This window comes from Ambystoma mexicanum, chromosome 11 (assembly GCF_040938575.1).
Source record: "Ambystoma mexicanum isolate Mex_15411 chromosome 11, UKY_AmexF1_1, whole genome shotgun sequence".
NCBI classification, from domain to species: Eukaryota; Metazoa; Chordata; class Amphibia; order Caudata; family Ambystomatidae; genus Ambystoma; species Ambystoma mexicanum.
In genome coordinates, this window is record NC_090934.1 from 1,242,018,504 (window position 1) to 1,242,036,742 (window position 18,239).

An 18,239-nucleotide genomic window follows, 5' to 3' on the forward strand; every position below is an offset into this window, starting at 1 on the left:
GAGGGCGATACTCCAGAAAGGAGCCATCGAGCTCGTCCCAAAGAGGCTCCGGGGCACCGGAGTATACTCAAGATACTTCCTCGTCAGGAAGAAGACAGGAGGTTGGCGTTCCATCCTGGACTTGCGTCGGCTAAACAAATACATCAAGGCACAGAAGTTCTGGATGGTCACCCTCCAGCACGTGCTGGGACAGCTGGAGGAAGGCGACTTCCTAGCATTGTTGGATCTGGAGGATGCGTACTTTCACATCCCCATCTTAAAAGGACACCAAAAGTTTCTCAGGTTCGTAGTCCAAGGGCGGCACTACCAGTTCAAGGCCCTCCCATTCGGATTGAAGTCGTCGCCTAGGGTGTTCACCAAGTGCCTGGCACCAGCGGCGGCGCAGCTGCGCCTGCAGGGGATCCACGTCTACCCCTACATGGACGACTGGCTCATCCGAGCAGGGACAAGGGAACTCGCCGTTGAACACACGGCAAAGACCGTCCGGCTGCTCACGGACCTGGGATTCTCCATCAACGTCCCCAAATCCCACCTGGTTCCGTCGTAGGTCTCACTGTTTCTGGAAGCCAAGCTTGATACAGTAGAGCAGTTGGCCACGCCGTCGGAGGAAAGAATGCAGGCCATCCTGGGCAAGGTACAGCGTCTGCTGGCCACGGATGTGGCCAGAGTGAGGTCCATCAAGTCCCTTCTCGGGATGATGTCCTCTAGCATCTACCTGGTGCGCCTGTGCAGGCTCCGGATGCGTCCTCTGCAGGAGTTCCTCGACGCCCATTGGACACAAGCGATGGACCGCTTTGAGGAAAGTATCTCGCTCAACGAGGTATTCCGCCAGGCAATTCGATGGTGTGGCACCAGCACGCATCTCGCCGCGGGCACAGACTTTCAGACCCCAGCATACCAGGTGACGGTGACGACGGATGCCTCCCTGGAGGGGTGGGGAGCGCACACCGGAGATCTTCACGCGAGTGGCCTGTGGCTCCCGGAGGAGAGGCCGCTCCATATCAACATACTGGAGCTCCGAGCAGTGTTCTGGGCCCTCAAGTCATTCCTCCCGTCCCTCAAGGGCAAGGTGGTGAGGATCTTCACCGACAACACCACCACGATGTTCTACATCCGGAAACAGGCAGGAACCAGATCCCCAGCCCTATCCAAGGAAGCCCAGGATCTGTGGCACTGGGCCGTTGCCCTGGGGATGTTTCTGGTGCCTTTTCATCTAGCAGGGATAAAAAACACCATCGCCGACTCGCTCAGCAGGGAGCTGCGCTCTTGCCACGAGTGGGAACTACGCCAGGATCAAGTGGATCAACTCTTCCAGTGATCGGACAAACCCCAAATCAACATGTTCGCGACGGTCGACGAACTTCAAGTGCCAGAGGTTCGCAAGCAGGTTCCCCCAGCCGAGGAGCATGGGCGATGCTTTCTCGTTCCCCTGGGACGGCCTGTTCCTGTATGCATTCCCGCTGTTGCCGTTGCTGCTCAGGCTCACTAACCAATTCAAGAGGTCCCGGTGCAGGATGATCCTCGTCGCACTGAGGTGGCCGAGACAGATGTGGTTCCCGGACCTTCTGGACTCACCAGTCAATCTGTTGATGCATGCAGATCTTCTCTCCAGAGAAGGAGGAGCCATTCTTCATCACGACCCGGAGTCGCTGAACTTGCAGGCCTGGCTCCTGCAGCACTAGAGTTTGGAGGGTACGATATCCCGGCTGACTGCAGAGAGGTTCTTGCAAAAGCCAGGGCGTCCTCAACTCTCAAGTGCTACGGACACAAGTGGAAGAGGTTCTGTGTCTGGTGCCGTGCACAGAAGATTAACCCTCTACGGATTACAGCCCCACAAGTGCTACCGTACCTACTGTCGCTGGCCAAAGCTGGGCTAGCTCACGCTTCCATCAAGATACAGCTGGCAGCTATTTCCCGATACAGCAGAACTGCAGGACGATCGTCCCTGTGGTCTCATCACCTGGTGAAGGAGTTTATGAAAAGACTGTTCCGATTGTTCCCGCCGGTGAAGGCTCCGGCCCCGGCCCCGGCGTGGGAACTCAATGTGGTGCTGACAAGGCTCATGGGCCTGCCATTCGAGCCCTTGCATTCGGCTCCGTTGAAGTTTCTGTCGTGGAAGACAGCGTTCCTTGTGGCCATCACCTCTGCACGACACGTGGGAGAGATTCAGGCCCTTTCCTACAAGCCTCCATACTTGACTTTCCATGAGATGAGGGTGGTGCTGAGGACGCACCCCTCCTTCATGCCCAAGGTGCCGTCGGACTTTCATCTCAACGAGCCCTTGGTGCTGCCAGTCTTTTTCCCGTCGCCTTTGTCGCCGGCCGAGAGGACTTTGCACTCGCTGGATGTGGCAGAGCGCTGAAGTTCTACATGGACCTCACAAAGAGTTTTCGGAAGACATCACAGTTGTTTGGGAACTTTGGACCTGTGAACCAAGGGAAGGCTCTCTCGAAGGCTTCCATTTCCAGATTGCTCTCCGGGTGCATCATGCACTGTCATCGGTTGGCAAACCGACCGTTGCCCGGCCGTCCGAGAGCCCATTCGACCAGAGCGATCGCTGCTACCATGGCGTTCTTGTCTGGTGTGCCCCTGCTGGACATCTGCAGGGCTGCTACGTGGAGGTCGACGCACACCTTCACGCGATTCTACTGCATCGACCGGGATTCCAGGGAGGAGTCCAGAGTTGGCCAGGCAGTGCTGCGCAACCTGTTCGCTTAAGGTGAGCCTGGTGAGGAGGTATACTGCTATGTATTCTTATATTCATGAGCATGTGAATCCATGCCAGACCCCATGCTGGAGAAGGAACAAGTTACTTACCTGTAACTGTTGTTCTCCAGCATGGGTCTGGCATGGATTCACATGCAAACCCTCCCTCCTTCCCCTCTGCGGCTCTTCACTTGGTCATACTGCCACTTTACGTGCTACCAAAACTGAAGATGGCTGCCAGGGGCGGGGCTTAGGGAGAGGGCAGTCATTGGCTGGGGGCAGTATGACCCAGAGACCAGTGATTGGTTACTACTAAGAAAGACAGATCAGAAACTAAACTGATTTTTTCTTTACCGAGGATTCCCAGCCTGACGACGGGGAATATTCATGAGCATGTGACTCCATGCCAGACCCATGCTGGAGAACAGTTACAGGTAAGTAAATTGTTCCCTCTGGATCTCCCCCTGCTGGGCTTGGACCCCTCTTGATTCTTAGCCTCCCCTCTCCGGGTTCACTTTGCCTCTCGATCAGGGTGATAGTGGCTCACCCCTGGATCACACTCTTCTGGGCGCTGACCGCTCTTCACTTTCAATGTTCTCTTTTTACACAGTTCAGTGTTTGTGGGATTCACCCCCTTTCTTTCACAGTGCTTTTTGATCAAAGTCTTTCAATTGTAAGGGGATTTTTCTTGACCGTCTCTATGACCACTTTGACCTATTTTGCTGGCCCTCCTAAGACCTTCTGGTAATTGTAGTTTCGTTCAGATGGGTATCGATCAGAGTCCCTTGAGTTTAGCATCTTGGTGGTGCCGGTTTCCCTCTGTAGATGGTCTCCCCTAAACACTGTTTACAGTTCTTTCAGGGTTCCTTGAGCATAATTCAAACTTCCCACTTTGCGATTCTCATTCAACAAAGCCCGGTTCATATTGGTTCTCCCCTCGACTCATTGGCTGTGATGAATCGCTTGGCTTTTGGCTTCTCTGCAGTCAAGGCCGGTACCGCAGGAGCTTCCCTCGCTCCGGCTTATTGGCATAAGCTTGCCCTGTGTACCGTTGACTTCTGCTGCAGGACAATTGTGCTATTGTTTGCGGTCTTAGGCTCTCTTCCACAAAGGTTCCCCGGGTCTTGGACGAAAAGGGCAAGGTCACTTCTCTCCTTGCCACCATCTCAATTCCTGCCACCTTTCTCCTTCTCTTGAACTGCTGCGTGGTATCTGTCTTGTCATGCTGTTTGCCATGCTCGCCTTGCTCGTACTGCGCTCTCAACTCCACCTTTTATCCCTGTGGGGAAAAGGAAGGGCTGACAGTTCTATGTGGTTCAACTACAGAGTTGGATGGGAAAGAGGTGTTGCATGGGATCATACCCTTCTTATTTGGGTTTGCGGTGCTGTTGGAAGGGTAGGTTTGGGAGGGTTTGTCAATTGGATGAAAATGACAGATGGAGAACAGAACAGAGAGGACGGTGGGAGTTGTAATTGTGGGTCACTTTCGACTGGGAGTTCAGAGGGACGGGATTGGTAGGGGTTGCGGGATAGATGGGAATAGCTAGGATCATGAAATAAACCAGGCGGATTGTGGGAACTGTAGTATTTTACTTGAGCAGGTTGGGAGTGCAGAAAATAATAATCAGAGGGACGGGAAGAAGAATGATTGGGAGTATTTGGTTAGGAAACAGAAAAACAGGCTTTTTGGAAAAGATGGTTTTTGAAGGAAATGGGGTGTGTTATGGATTCATCAGCGGCAGAGGAGATGATGGATTCTTGAAAAGGAAGTTGATCGGATGGAAGGGAGGTCGAGTGGATTCAGCCCATAAAAGCTTCGGGGACCTCGTCTTCCTCATCCCTTTCTCCGGTGTAATACTGCATCTTTCCTGGGGCAATCTCCTGTGCATTACCCCAGGTTCCCCATCCAGATGATTCCCTTTCGCTCTTTCGCCTGCAGGGCTGGGATCTGAGCATGCCAATCTTCCTTTGGCCATCTGATTATGGGCTCCTTGAGGTTTGCTTGGGAGAATACCCTCAGGTTTCTCACAGTGCTCAGAGGTGCACCCATAAGAGCAGGGCTGGGAGCGCAAATGAAAAGCAGTAAGGCAGCAGTGGAGCGGTGCAGTGACGTCCATTTTCTCCCGCTACCAAGCCTCTAATCTGAAGCAACAGCTGGAAAGTGATGAGACATTTCTGTGCAATAAATAGTGTTTCTGGGAGCACTCTGTAACCCCATGCCTTTCCCCTCCCAGGAACAGAAATGGATGAGCAATCAGCACCACACTAATAGGAAACCAGTAGTGCTCCCAATCGTAATGGTGTAACAGGCACAGCCCGACAGGTAGTCTTCCTTCGCCTCTTGTGATAACATGGGCCGAAGCCAGGCTACACACTTCAGGAAGGATGTGAGCTGCCAAAAAGGCATCCAAACAATAATAGTACTGGGGCACTAAAATAAAAGAAAGTCAAACCAAGGTTCTATAAAAATAGGAGACTTTGACTAAAATACAAACACACTAATCAAAACCGCTGTAACCCATCTCTTTAACAGAAGGCACAGCATATGTGGGCTTTAAGATGAAAGGCACTCTGGGTTTGAACCAGGCAACATTTCATCAGCAATGTTCAAGTGCAATAAAGTAGTCTTCAAAAAATTAAGGAGTGCAGTCTTGAATGTTACTAGGACCCTTTAAGACAGGTCAAGGGAACAGGACCACTACAAATACCTTCTAGGTTTGTTCTTTGTCTCAGCAGCGTTGAGACAGGCTTCTAGTTGTTTTACAATGGGTCGGCACAGTGTTGAGATGTTTGAAACAGTGGTTCCCAATGGATTGCTTTTGTGTTGGCTCGAGAACGTCCAGCAATGTGATGTGGTCTTGCAGAGGAGATGGGCTTGAATCAGCTGAAGTACAGGCAAGCAATGGTCAAGTCAGCTCCTTGAAGCGGTAGAGTTGATTCGATGAGGGCCAGCAATGCGATGCAGTTCTTCTGTGGTAATTGGCTGAAATGGTTGGAGTGCAGACATGCAACGGTTGAGTCAGCTGCTCAAATAGGTTCAGAAAGATGTGAGTTTCAAAAGCAGCTCTGGGGGGGTTGGGGCCCTGCATTGGCTCAAACGCTTTGTAGGCAGTTGAACCCGTTTGAAAGGGGATTGAAACATTAATTAGAGCCCAGAGCAGATCTTTGATGCCTGGGCTGCTTGGGGGCCCATCCAGGGCTTCCGGATTTGAGGGGAGTCACTGTTCTGCCCTTCCCAGCCAGGAAGGTTGCCAGAGAGCACTTTTAAGGGCTGTCCCCTCCAGAGAGCAGGATCCGGGCTCCAGTGTTCAACCAGCTGGGAGGCCTTTCCATACAGCATTTCACCCCAAATGTTTCTCTGAGAGGGGCGAGGGAAGAGTCTTTATCTTTTCTTGGAGCCTTTATCTTAACCGCTATGGCAGGGACATTGGGATAGTATACCCCAGTATAGGTTAAGGTGAAATCCTTATTCTTCTGAAGTCCAAAGATAACTCCATTCAAAGGGTTTGGGTCCTCACCCGCTGATATCATCAATCCATCATAGCAGATTGGCCCATTTCAAGCCTTCTGTGAAGGTCCAATTGTGGCTGCTATAGTAAGTGTATTTTTCCAGGTGATGTTAGTACCAGAGTGCTTTGCAGGAAGTGGGGAGGGGGCACATGACACGTGAGAGCCCTGGGAGATTTTATGTTAGTGAGAACATTCCATGGACTGAAACTTCTCTGCTGGCTACTCTAAATCCACCCTCTCTCCTGTCTGCCCTGCACCGAAGAGTCTCTAGTATGAATAATGCCCAGTGAGAGCTTTCCCTTACTGGCAAAGCCTGTCAGTTGAAGCACAAGGCCTCTCCCTGCCCCTGAGTGCGTATCCTGTTTTCTTGGACGGTGACACATTTTTCCTAGAGAGAATGAAGGCTTTGCTTGGTCTGAGCCCAAATTGTCTGTTTTGGGTGAAACTTCATCCCAGACGGTGAATACACAAAAGGCCCTGACAGAAGAAGTCACTAGAAATAAAGATGGCAATAAAAGGACACCAAAGAGGTTTGGCCATTATTATTGTTGATACCCAGCTGCCACCATATTAAAACTAGACATGGCTTATATTTAGATATTGATCTGCCACCAGACCCTGGGAGAACACAATTATAAGTATGGATCAGGGCTTCGCCTTGGTTAAAAGCAGTCCCTGGTTGTTGGATCTATGTGGTTCCGTCAGGCTGTTTGCAGGAATGCACATGTTACTCTGTAACTGCCATGTTGCCAAACTACAAGGAGCTGCTGAGGGGTATCAGTAGACAGGCTCAGCAGTTACATATTTGCACTATACTTTTCAGCATGGAACAGTTATAAAAGGGATTCTGATTAGCAGGGTTACTTTCAGAGGCAGAATTCTTAGCATCATTTTGGGTTGAAAATATAAAACAAGCTCAGGCTAGTGTGTTCTCACAGATGGTATCCTGTCACTTTGCCTTAATAAAATCATATCCAAACGTGTGTGGTGACGATTGATTGCAGGGGAAGAGAAACTGGGTCTGCTGCTCGGGGTCCCTCTTGGACTAGCTGAACTAACGTAATATCTATGATTTCCCTATGAAAAGCATTACAAACTCTAACTCATGGCCCAACTCAACAGGTCTTCCATAACATATAAAGAGTAATGCATCAATATCTCTGCAATAGGGAGGGGAGTCCAGGCACAGGTGAAGTGCCAACCTCCCCCCCCCTCCTGCCCTTGCCATTGACTGCTTGGCGCAAAAGGCTTATGTTGTCATTGCACATGGAGTTGATGGACTCCTGGTGGTGCCACCTGGTTGAAGCAACACCAGACACAAGAAAAACAGCCACATTGGAAAAGCTCCAGCATTAGGACAAAATGGATGCCTCACAAAAGCAGCACCAGCAAATAGCGTAACCCACTGTAGAAATGAGAAGGATAAATGATAGCATTGTAACTTCCACCAAAAATGTCAATGAAATTGTGCACAAAATTTGACATAAGCACCACAATATCCTGGTTGGCAGACAGAATTGAGGATAATGAGTGGCGCATCAGTGCCATAGAAGACCACTACAATACATTTTTCAAAGACATGGGCTAATGTCATTCTGCAGATTAGCATTTGTCATTGAAAATGGATGACCAGGAAAACTGTGCAAGGCCAATAACGTCAGAGTTGTCTGCCCTAAGGAAGGAGAAGAGTGACAAGATATGACTGGCTTCTTAGAAGCTGTGTTCAGAGACACTCTCATAATTGCTGGCGTTGACCACATAACCATCGAACTAGGGGACCAATTCCTAACCTAGCACAAATAGAGTGACCAAGGCCTATCATTTTAAAATTGTTGAACTACCAGGATAAGATCACTAGCTTGAGAGCCAATAGGGGTACAGTAGAATTTAAATGGGCAGGAACCACCTTATGGCTATGTAACGATTACACCACAGAGGTACTTAGATGATGAAGGAAATTAAAGAATGCGTTGAAAGGCTCATCATTTTAATGTTTGAAATTCCCAGCGATAATCTTCAACAAGCATCAGCAGGTCTGGGACAACTTTGATGATCCACAAGAAGCAGTATCATCTATCTGTCCTCAAGGCTTAATGCAATCATTCCTACCCGATCAGAAGGAAGACTACAAAATGGCTACAACATTAACTACAGAGGGGACTCTCTTGTCAGCAGACAAGACACTCATGGTACACCCCAAATAGTTCCAATCCCAATCATAGTCAACTGTTACCCCTACACGCGGATCAATTGAAGCAGCTTAAAAAAGTATTTTCAGAATGAGCCCCTGAGAAGAAGAACTTGCAAACATGCTAACATCAGGAACATGACCCAAGATGAGTAACTATACATAGTATTGTAGGAAGGTACTGGTAAATGGCCTCGTTGATAATAACACAAAAAGTAAAATGAGACCCAATGACGATAACAGCCAAATACATATTTGCTTATTGGTCAGCAACTCTTCAAAGACAAAAAGCATATCTCAGCTGGAAAGGCTCTCACAGGGTAGATGAGGAAGGGATACTCATGGCTTAGGCTGAGGGCCATTTTTATCACTGCAAGCCCATACATGCAAACCTTCTTCCCCTTCTAAGATTAGTATGAGCTTCAGCTGCATTCACACCCCCCCCAGAGACCATCACAATATTATCTTAAACTCCCAAAAAGAGAGGTCTCTGTTGTCAACTTTACAAAAGTTTCCCTTGCCTTTCCCCTCTGGTGATGATCCTTGGGTATGGGTGAGATATGTTGTTCATTGTTATGTTATTCTCTTGACTGCAAACATTGACTGTTATCTTCATTCACTCTGGATACTGTGAGAAACCTGAGGGTATCCTCACACCTACTCCCCTTGGATCCTCTTCTGAGGTGGCCAGGAAAAGGCCATCTCTTTTGGATCCTGAACCTGGAGGTGGAGAAGCGAGGGAGAATCATCTGGCTAGATGGTCATTGGGGAGAGGATATCCACTGGTATCCATTAGCTCATAAGAACCAACCTCACCCTCCCAGACCTTTATGGGTGTTGCAAAACATCTCCTCTCATTCAACCCATTATACTATTGGGATGAGGAAGCGACATCCAGGAGTAGTGAACACTAGTAAGTCATTTCACAACTCTAGTATTGAAGGAAGAGGCCTGCATAGTTTTGTAAAGGTCAGGCATGTCCCGAGTGTTCCACTAATCAACTAGGCAATTGCAATTATAGACTCCCACCTGCAACCTGTCAAGTGGTTGCAGGTGTATAAAAGGTGGGGCGACCAGCAGGAAAGCAAGCAGCAGGAGAGAGCTGAGGCCGATCGGTGCGGGCCTGAAGGGAGAATCCGGTATACCAGGAGTCAGCCGTGGGTGGTCCTGAAGGAGAGCCAGGATGCCGGCAGACGATCCCAAGAAGCTGTGGCGCCAAGGGCCAGACGGGCCACGAGAAGGACACAGGTGTGGGAGCCTCATTTGGAGGCTTACAGCCGGAGCTGCGGACACAGAAGAGAGGAACAGAGTCACTCACAACGTCATTGGGGAGAACACAGCGCGTCGGCAACAGACGGAGAGAAGCTGAAGTGCGAGCAAGGCTCGCGGTCAGAGGAAAGCATGTTAGCAGAGCAGAAGCCGAAAGCACAGCTGGCCGGAGATGACACCTGGGACCGGTGAGTGAAAGGGGAAGAGCACTCAAACCGGCCACTCCTGGGGGCTTTGGGGAAGCGAATATAGATGCTGAATGAATGAAAAAGTATGCGCAAGATGAAATTAACCCAAAGCTTGAGAACAATATCAAATGAAAGGTTGAGAACAATATCAAATGAAAGCAGCAGATTAAAAGATCACCGTTATTGAATACCAAACTAAATAAAGGATATGACCTTATGATAGGTTTGTGCAACATGCATGTACCGCCTATTGAAAGCAAAGTACAAGCCATATGAAATACAGTGGAAAGCAAGTATGGCAGATTGTGAGAAAGTATGAAAGCAAGGTGGTGAAGGAACAAAAACACCACAAAGTGAACTATATGTGAAACCACATTGTAGCAAAGCCAAGAGACTGGCAAAGGGAAAAACAAATTTGTGGCAAAGCCAAGAGGCTGACAAGGAAAAGACAAGTGAGTGTGAACCATCACACAGGTACAGATACAGAAGAACATATGTGGGCTAGAGAGCCTATGGTTCCTGGTTGTGTGACATGTAATGGGTGGACCATGTGGTCCGACAACTGCGCCTAGACCGGGGAAACACCAATTGTGAAAGCCAAAGAGGTTGCTGAAATGAAACAGGAGAGAAGGGAATCTGATTGAACTGTTAAGAAACCAGAAGGAGTATAAAGTTATTCTGGATATTAAAAGATTGTGAACAAGTACCAGCTGACCAGCTGAACTTGGGAAAGGGAATCCCAAGGCTTTGTGGAACTGTCTTGAACTTGGGGAAGGGGAGCTGAACTGAAAAGTAAGCCACGAGCTGGAAGAAGCTCAGAACGTTATTTGGAATCCTATTGTATTGCTGCCATCCCTACACATTGTTTAGCTTTAGTTGTGAGGGCAAGTATAGGTTTTGGACACAGACAGACTTTTAAGTTGAACTTTCTGACTCAGACTTTCCTTAGTTTCTTTAGGTAGGGAAATCCCACCTTAGTATGGGGCAAGTGAGGCCTTCAACCATCCTGACATTTGAGTTAATAAAACATTTCTGTTTCAACTTTGAATCTGTTGTCTGCGTCTTGCTTTGTGATTCCTTCACAATATGTTTCCAAATGATAGAGAAACAGAGTTGTGGCATTAGCTAGCCCATGTTTTCAAAATCTGGGTTAAGTCTTGACACTAGAAACCAATGAAAGATTTAAATGGTGGAATACCCATTTTAAATATGGAAGATTCAGGTTTTGATACATTTTATTGGACTAATGAAGATACTATGCAGAGATGGAAAAACGCATTTGCTTTCAAAGTCCCGCTGACTTCTCCATCAGATTGTGCAGAGTGAAATGATTCGTAAAGAGAAAACCGCAGCACAGTACGCTCTCAAAACGAAGGAAAAAAACAAGCATTTTAAACATCATTGGCTGAAGGAACAGTATGTACACAATGTGCCTCTGGTATTTCAATTTTATCTAAAATACCATAGAAACTCTTGGTAGATGTGATCACATACGGGTTGAAAACAGTACATATTTCTAGCTGAGGATTTCATTTAAAAAAAATCATTTTCACACAGAACTGTTAAATAAGGCCCGGTAGTCTTAAAATGGGTCCCTATAATTTCCTAAAATGACTGGTGTAATTTTAAAAATTGTATAGAAGTGAAGGGTTTATTTACACATAATTGGAAAACAGGATCAGTATTGCATTTTCTCACACAGTCTAAAAATGAATGTATTTTGCAAGCTCTATGTAGTGTGAGGACTTTGGGCCTGAGTATGGGTCCGGCGGTATCCCTGCCGGTGCTACCGGTGGGTTGCTGCCAAGCCCATGAAAAATTACTGGCGCCTAACTTGCCGGTGCCTCCGGGCTATTACAAGTCCGTTGGCCGGGTATTCAGGCGCCGGTATATTTGTTAATCCCCATTCCCATAAAGTCCTAAGGGACTCTATGGGAGTGGGGACACATGTGCTCCCGTAAAATGTCTGCCTACCGTGACCGCTGCGCCCAGCAGGGTCAGGCCTGTCGGGCACAGCGGCCCCAGCAACCAGACTTGTAGTTTGCCGGTCCAGAAACAAGGGTGCCGGTGATCTTACAGGCACCCTTATTTCCGACCGGCAAACATATATTGAGGCCCATTGTAGTGATTTCAATGCAGCGGCTAAGGTTTCCTCTCTGTACACATTTCTAGCTGATAGTGGCATTTAAAAACAAATAATGTGCACATGTAACTGTTAAGTTAGGCCGACGTAGTCTTAAAGCAGGCCTTTGTTATTTCCTAAAATGATTGAAGTAATTTAAAAGGCTTATTGAAGTAAAAGGTGTAAAAACACATAATTGGAAAACAGGGTCAGCATTTCATTTTCCTCAATATGCATCTGTGAGGTGTCAGGATATTGTAGTTATTTCATTGCAGCTGCTAAGGTTTATTGGTTGGTATACAATGCTTCACAATGGTCACCTAGCTTGCATACCCATTTAGAGCCGCGTAACCCCCCCCTCCCCCTGCATCCCACAAATTGTTGAGTGGGTTATTCCTTCCATGCACCAAACCCATCACAGAAAAGAAGTGTAGCTCTCCTGTTTTCAAACCCCATTCTTTTCATATAAGAAAATAATAATTGCAGAATGAGAAGGGTGCTATGTATTGCTACAGGTCATACTTTATTCTCACAGAATCACTCTCCTTAGTGTATACATGATCGGAAAAAGATAAACCTAACTTTATCATTGAAATGTTCTTTAACTCTCACATATGTCATATATGTAATGTAATATGGCATCTGTTTAGCGTCATTGGTATGGCCTCAAAGCGCTGTCGGTGAACGACTTGGAGGACCAAGGTCTGAGGTATAAGAGAATGGTATGAGGATTTCCGAATGCATTGGTGCATTTTAGCCAGTACGAGGTAAGTAGAGGTGGCTAAATCCCTGCTAGCAAACCCTGGAGAACTGGCTTGTGGATGGGTGATGTGATGGGGTGTCGGGAGAGCATGTGAATTAAGAAGACTGAGTATGTGTCCAGCTAGACTGAATTTTATCAAGGGACTTAGCTACATTCTAGTGGCAGAGGTGATGTGTAATATGAAATCAAGCAGTGAATGGCTTGGGAGGCATACGGCTATCTTCCATTGAGATGGAGTGTGATACGTACCCATGGCTCATGGCTGATTACTTGTTTCGATGACAGAGTGCAGGTCCTGTCATTCTGGTCTACGGGAATCCTTTCTGTGCATCCTCGGTGCTTTCTTGAAGTGTCCTCATGTTGTGACTCATTGATGCCCCCGCTTACCTATCAAGGGGTGAAAGTTCACCCGAGAGATGGATTAGATCAGGGAAGACCCAGATGGGAAGAGCCAGGTCTGGAATGTCTACTGGAAGGTGTGGTGATCCTCTATGTGGCAGATGGTAAAAAGGGTAGAGTTGCATATTGTGGGTGCTTGGACACAGAAGGAGGATCCCCTATTTGGGTTGATTTGGCGGAAGGAATAACAAGGAGAAGAGCTATGGAAAACCCCTGTTTGGTAGGGATAGATAGGCCTTTTGTTTATTATTTGAATACAATTTCATGTAGAAGTACCACCTCTTTGTCCACCTTCTTCTTCTTCTGACCTACCACAGGGCTCAGGTAGAGGTTAAAGGGCAGCAGTGATAGAGAGGCGCCCGTGGTACTCTGTTGATGACAGGGTGTGGAGTCGAGGCGAAGGTAGGCATTTGTGTGATTTGGGATCTATTGAAAAGGAAGGAAGTATATCTACTTCAGTGATGCATCCCTGATGCCGAGGGAGTGGAGTCTGCCCGTGAGGGTGCAGTGATCAATGGTGTCAAAGGATGCCAAGAAGGATAAGTGTGGCACAACCTTCCGAGTCTGAGGTTCTTTTGAGATCATACCAGATGAAGACTAAGAATGATTCAGCTCCTTGTAGGGGTCAGAAGCGGGACAGGGAAGGGCTGCGGAGGTAGTTAGATTCAATGAAAAGGCAGAGCTGTTTGTAGGCTGTTCGCTCAGTTAGTTTGGCTATGAAACAGTTGTTTGAGATAGGTCTGTAGTTGGCCTCTAGAAGGGGGACAACAGAGAGTGTTTTGAGCAGGGGTTTGATGTGGAATGTCTTGAAAATGTCTGTGAACATGCCTGAAATGAGGGATGTGTTTATGATAGATCTTGCAATGCTGCCGGCACAGGTTGAGGAAAGGATATCTTTTAGGAGAGATGGAGGTCAGAGATTGCCAGGAGATCCTGAGAGATCGCTCCTGGCTAGTAGCTTAAGGAATTCAGGATGGGAGATGGGGGAGAAGATCGGGTAGATGGGTCTGTGAGCCCAGATGTGGATGCAAGGCAGTGAGGAGGGAGCAATGCTAATTTACAGCCCATTGTGTAGTTTCTTTACACAGCATTGTTGTGGAAGTGGTCAGAGAGAGTGTTGCAGATTGCTTGGCTGTGGGGTTGAGTGGTGATTTGCAGAGGGAGAGCCTTGGATTCTGAGATGATCTTGTGGAGTTCCCTACTGGTGTTAGGGACATTCAAGATTCTATTCCAGTAGAAGGATGTTTTAGTCTTCTGAAGGTCTGCCCTGTAGGCTTCGATCAGTTGGGCGTACAAAGTTGTATTATTAGGTGAAGGGTAAGCACGGCATCTGCGTTACAGTATGTGGTTTAGGGTTTTGATAAATTCAAAGTAAAAAGGCGTTGGAAAATGCCTAATATATCCTACTTTAGGCAGTGTTTCCATACCTCAACCAAAACTAAAGGGTCTGTCCTGTGTCAAGATGTCCAAAGCAAAAGTGTCCTGTGTCCGGAATCCTATTCTAGCCCTCACATTCTAATAGTAACTCTAAGGTGTTAAGGCTTATGCCTTTGGCCCTGGAAATGCAAAAATGTTCCCAGCGGATAGTATTCACATTTCCAGGGAAGTGCTCCATTGCCCAGATTTCTCTTTACCAATATGATAGATCAACAAGACAATCAAAGTTCCTTATAGCCCCAGAGGATATGTCTTTCCTCTTGGCATTACAGTGCACTTTTAGAAAGTATGTCTCCCTTCCCCAAGACTTTTCAAAGATTCACAATCCTAAGGGTATGGGTCTTCTTTGGGATTCTTTTTTCAACAAAACAACTTGAAAGCAAAAACAACTTCAATGCAGGCTCCAGCCTCGCAGGACCCAGGTATACTCCCCTCCCCGAGTCTTTCCACATTTAATGCAATTTGACTCACAAACGTATCTTTTCGTGGAATACTTGTCCTGCCAGGCCTTTTCCATGTGGTTCACATTATCATTCGCAAACTTGACTTTGCTTGGTACACTCTCTGGCCAGGGCTTTCTCATGTGATTCACTTTTACACACTTGCAAACTTGACTTTGCCTGATATACTCTTCTGCCAGGGCTTTCTCACAAGGTTCACTTTATACAGTTGCAAACTTGACTTTGCTTAGGATACCCTCCTGCCAGGACTTTCTTGCACAGTTCACTTTATACTAGGGGTGTACTGAACTTCGGCTTTGAGTAAGTATTCTGCCGAATTTTGGCTGAAAACCAGCTATTCGGCTTTGGCTGAATACTTACTCGAATTCTTACTCGAAGCCGAAGTTACATCCCTACTGTGTTTGTTTATGTAATTCCTTAGCAGCACAAAGCTATGTGCAACACATTTCAAAAACACTACCAAGGATAGTAGATATCTGCATTAAAGCACTCCACAGTGAAATGCCAGTCAACAAGATACGTTGTTTTGTGTAAATTCTGTATATCAGCCAGCCCACTGCACCTACCCCACATGGAACCAATGAACAAAACATCACAAAGAACAGTATAGTGGCTCTGTGCAAGGAACACTCTTCACTCAGCAGCAAGCCAAGAAGATGGCTTATTTTTGCAAAGCTCTGCTCCTCCCTTACCTGAGAACTCAGAGCACACTTGGGCCAGGCTGAACTTTAGATGCACAAGGCTTCCCATGTCCAGTTACTAATCCTCGGCACAGGCAGTCGCTGCGTGACCCATGGCAGCGACCAGTCCTTGCAATTTTCTCCCTCTGAGGGAATGAAGGGGACTGAGAACTCCCAGGCAGAAACTTCACCAGACTTCAGAAATCTACCTGAGCTGACGCCGAGCCCCCAGGGTCCTAAACACACCCGGCTCCTCCTGACAGCCAGCTTCTCATGGGAACTGTGAGCAGGGTGAAGTTCAGCATTTTTTATATTGGGCCTCATTACATGTCTGGCGGTAACCGTGCCGGTGAATCGGCAGGTTGCCACCAGACTTGCAAACAGTTAACAGCACCTAGCTTCACTGTAACACCAGGACATTACAAGTCCCGTCGGACTGGAAGCTATGTGCCGGTAATATGTTCTTCCCCATTCCGATAGTATCCCATAGGACTCTATCGGAATGGGGACCATGGAAACACCAGCACCGGTAATAACGGTGTTGGTGCTTCCGTGAAAGTGTGGGCGGGTGCCGATCCACCTGGAACGTCAGATCTACCAGGTGGGAGTGCACCGCCCACCAGACTTGTACTTTGCCGGTCCAGAAACAACAGTGCCGGTAAGTTGTAATGAGGGCTATTGTCTTTTAAATGCATTCACCTGGACATCTCTCCAGTGTCGGATCCCCTCTGCCTATGGCTAACGTCTCCTGTTTGGGTCTTGCCATTGCTGTTGGGTGAACAGGGTATGTTCTTTGTGGTTCCCGTGGCCGTCGGGAAGCCTTTTCTTCGCTTCCCGCTATGGTACCAGCACCGCAAACCTACTTCTGCAGTCCTTCTTCCTCTTCCGACTTCCCGAGCCTGCCGGCTCCACGGTCTCCTCTGCGGCTTAGCAGTCCCTCGGTCGGCACCGAGAGGATGAGGCTCCTTCCGACAGCATCTCCCTGCACCATGCTGGTTTGGAGTTTTAAATGTCACAGCACCTATAATGCGCTCACAACGACTAGACTGCGCGTCTCGGCTTCCGTGATCTTCATTACTCTGTTCAGCCTCCTCGTCCCAGTGTTTCCATACAGATGGGAATAATAGGCAGTTTTTGGTATTTCATTCCCAGCCAGAATACTGAAAGATGTTATTAGCAGGTTTTATGGTTGATTGAAGGGGTGTACCACAGTATGCCATAAAGGCATGAGTAATTGAGGGGATATCCCTAAAAGGGAAAGGGTGATATGTGTTTTCATCCAAATGATGCCGGGTCATCCCCCGAGGGTCGCCTCCCCCATGTGGTCTTCCCTCAAATAACCGCCCCCAGGGTCAGGATCAGGTAACGGTTGCCGCCCCCTGGCCACATGGGAAGAAGCTATCTCTGGGAAAGAAGCAATGACATCATCAAATTCATCACAATGGCTTCAGAGAGGCTGCATTATGGAAAAGTGCATGATAAATGTCAGAGCTCCTTAGATCCTGTTATTCTCAGTCATAGATTGACCTGCTGGGAGGAATTGTGAGATAACCTTGGAGGGACTTACCTATGCATAAAGCCAGATTATAATATTCTTATCCCCCAATAACTCATGCAGATCAAAGACATTGGCACATAGTTGGGCTGCTGAACTTGGAATCAAAGTTAATGACACTGATTGCCACTCATATTGGGACTTTAATTCTGGACGTTTCAATAAGCATTCAAAATAGCAATTCAGCCCAAGCTACTACACAGCATTTACAATACCCCAAAGAGATTAGAATTCCCTGGTCTGGGGGAGACATCGAAGTGAGAAGTTGGGTTTTATGGGCCACATGTTCTGGACATGCCCAAAGGTAGACAGACTATGATTAAGGGCTTGCAGGACACTCCAAAATGTACTGAAGGACAAGTTGTCGGAATCTCCATCTTTCTGGTTATTTCGAGGGGTATCCCTCACCTAGACATAGCAGCTGCTGAGAAAAGAGTAGTGCACATTGTACTTATTTTTGGTGTGGAAACAATAATCTCTCTTGCAAGTCTAACTGTGGACCTAACGTGCCGAAGGGGCACGTTCAAATGTTGCAACTCTTACAATAGTTTTATAAAGCACTAGGAGGACTGTCAAGATTAGAATGCCTGATATGATAGGGCATTTATAACACGCCTATACACAAGTGTTTCAAGGCGCGATGAGGCAAGGGAGGGGAACAGAGGGAAGGCAGAGGCAACTATCTTAATAGGCCAGGTGACATTGAGATCCCGCAAGTGCATGGAAGGTGGGGGTGGGGAAAAGTGCGAGGGGGAGGGAGGAGGGGAAGTGCAGTACATAGGATAACAGTAAATAAATAGAAACAATAAACAGGAGCAATAAATAAGAAGTGCGGCCAGCTAGTGGCAGGTGCAAGGGTAAGTGCAGACATCAGGTGTCAAGTGCTGGTAGGAGGCTCTAAGGATACAGAAACAGCCCCAGAGTGCAAGGGTTTTCAGGGGGAAGTGTAGGTGTGCAACTG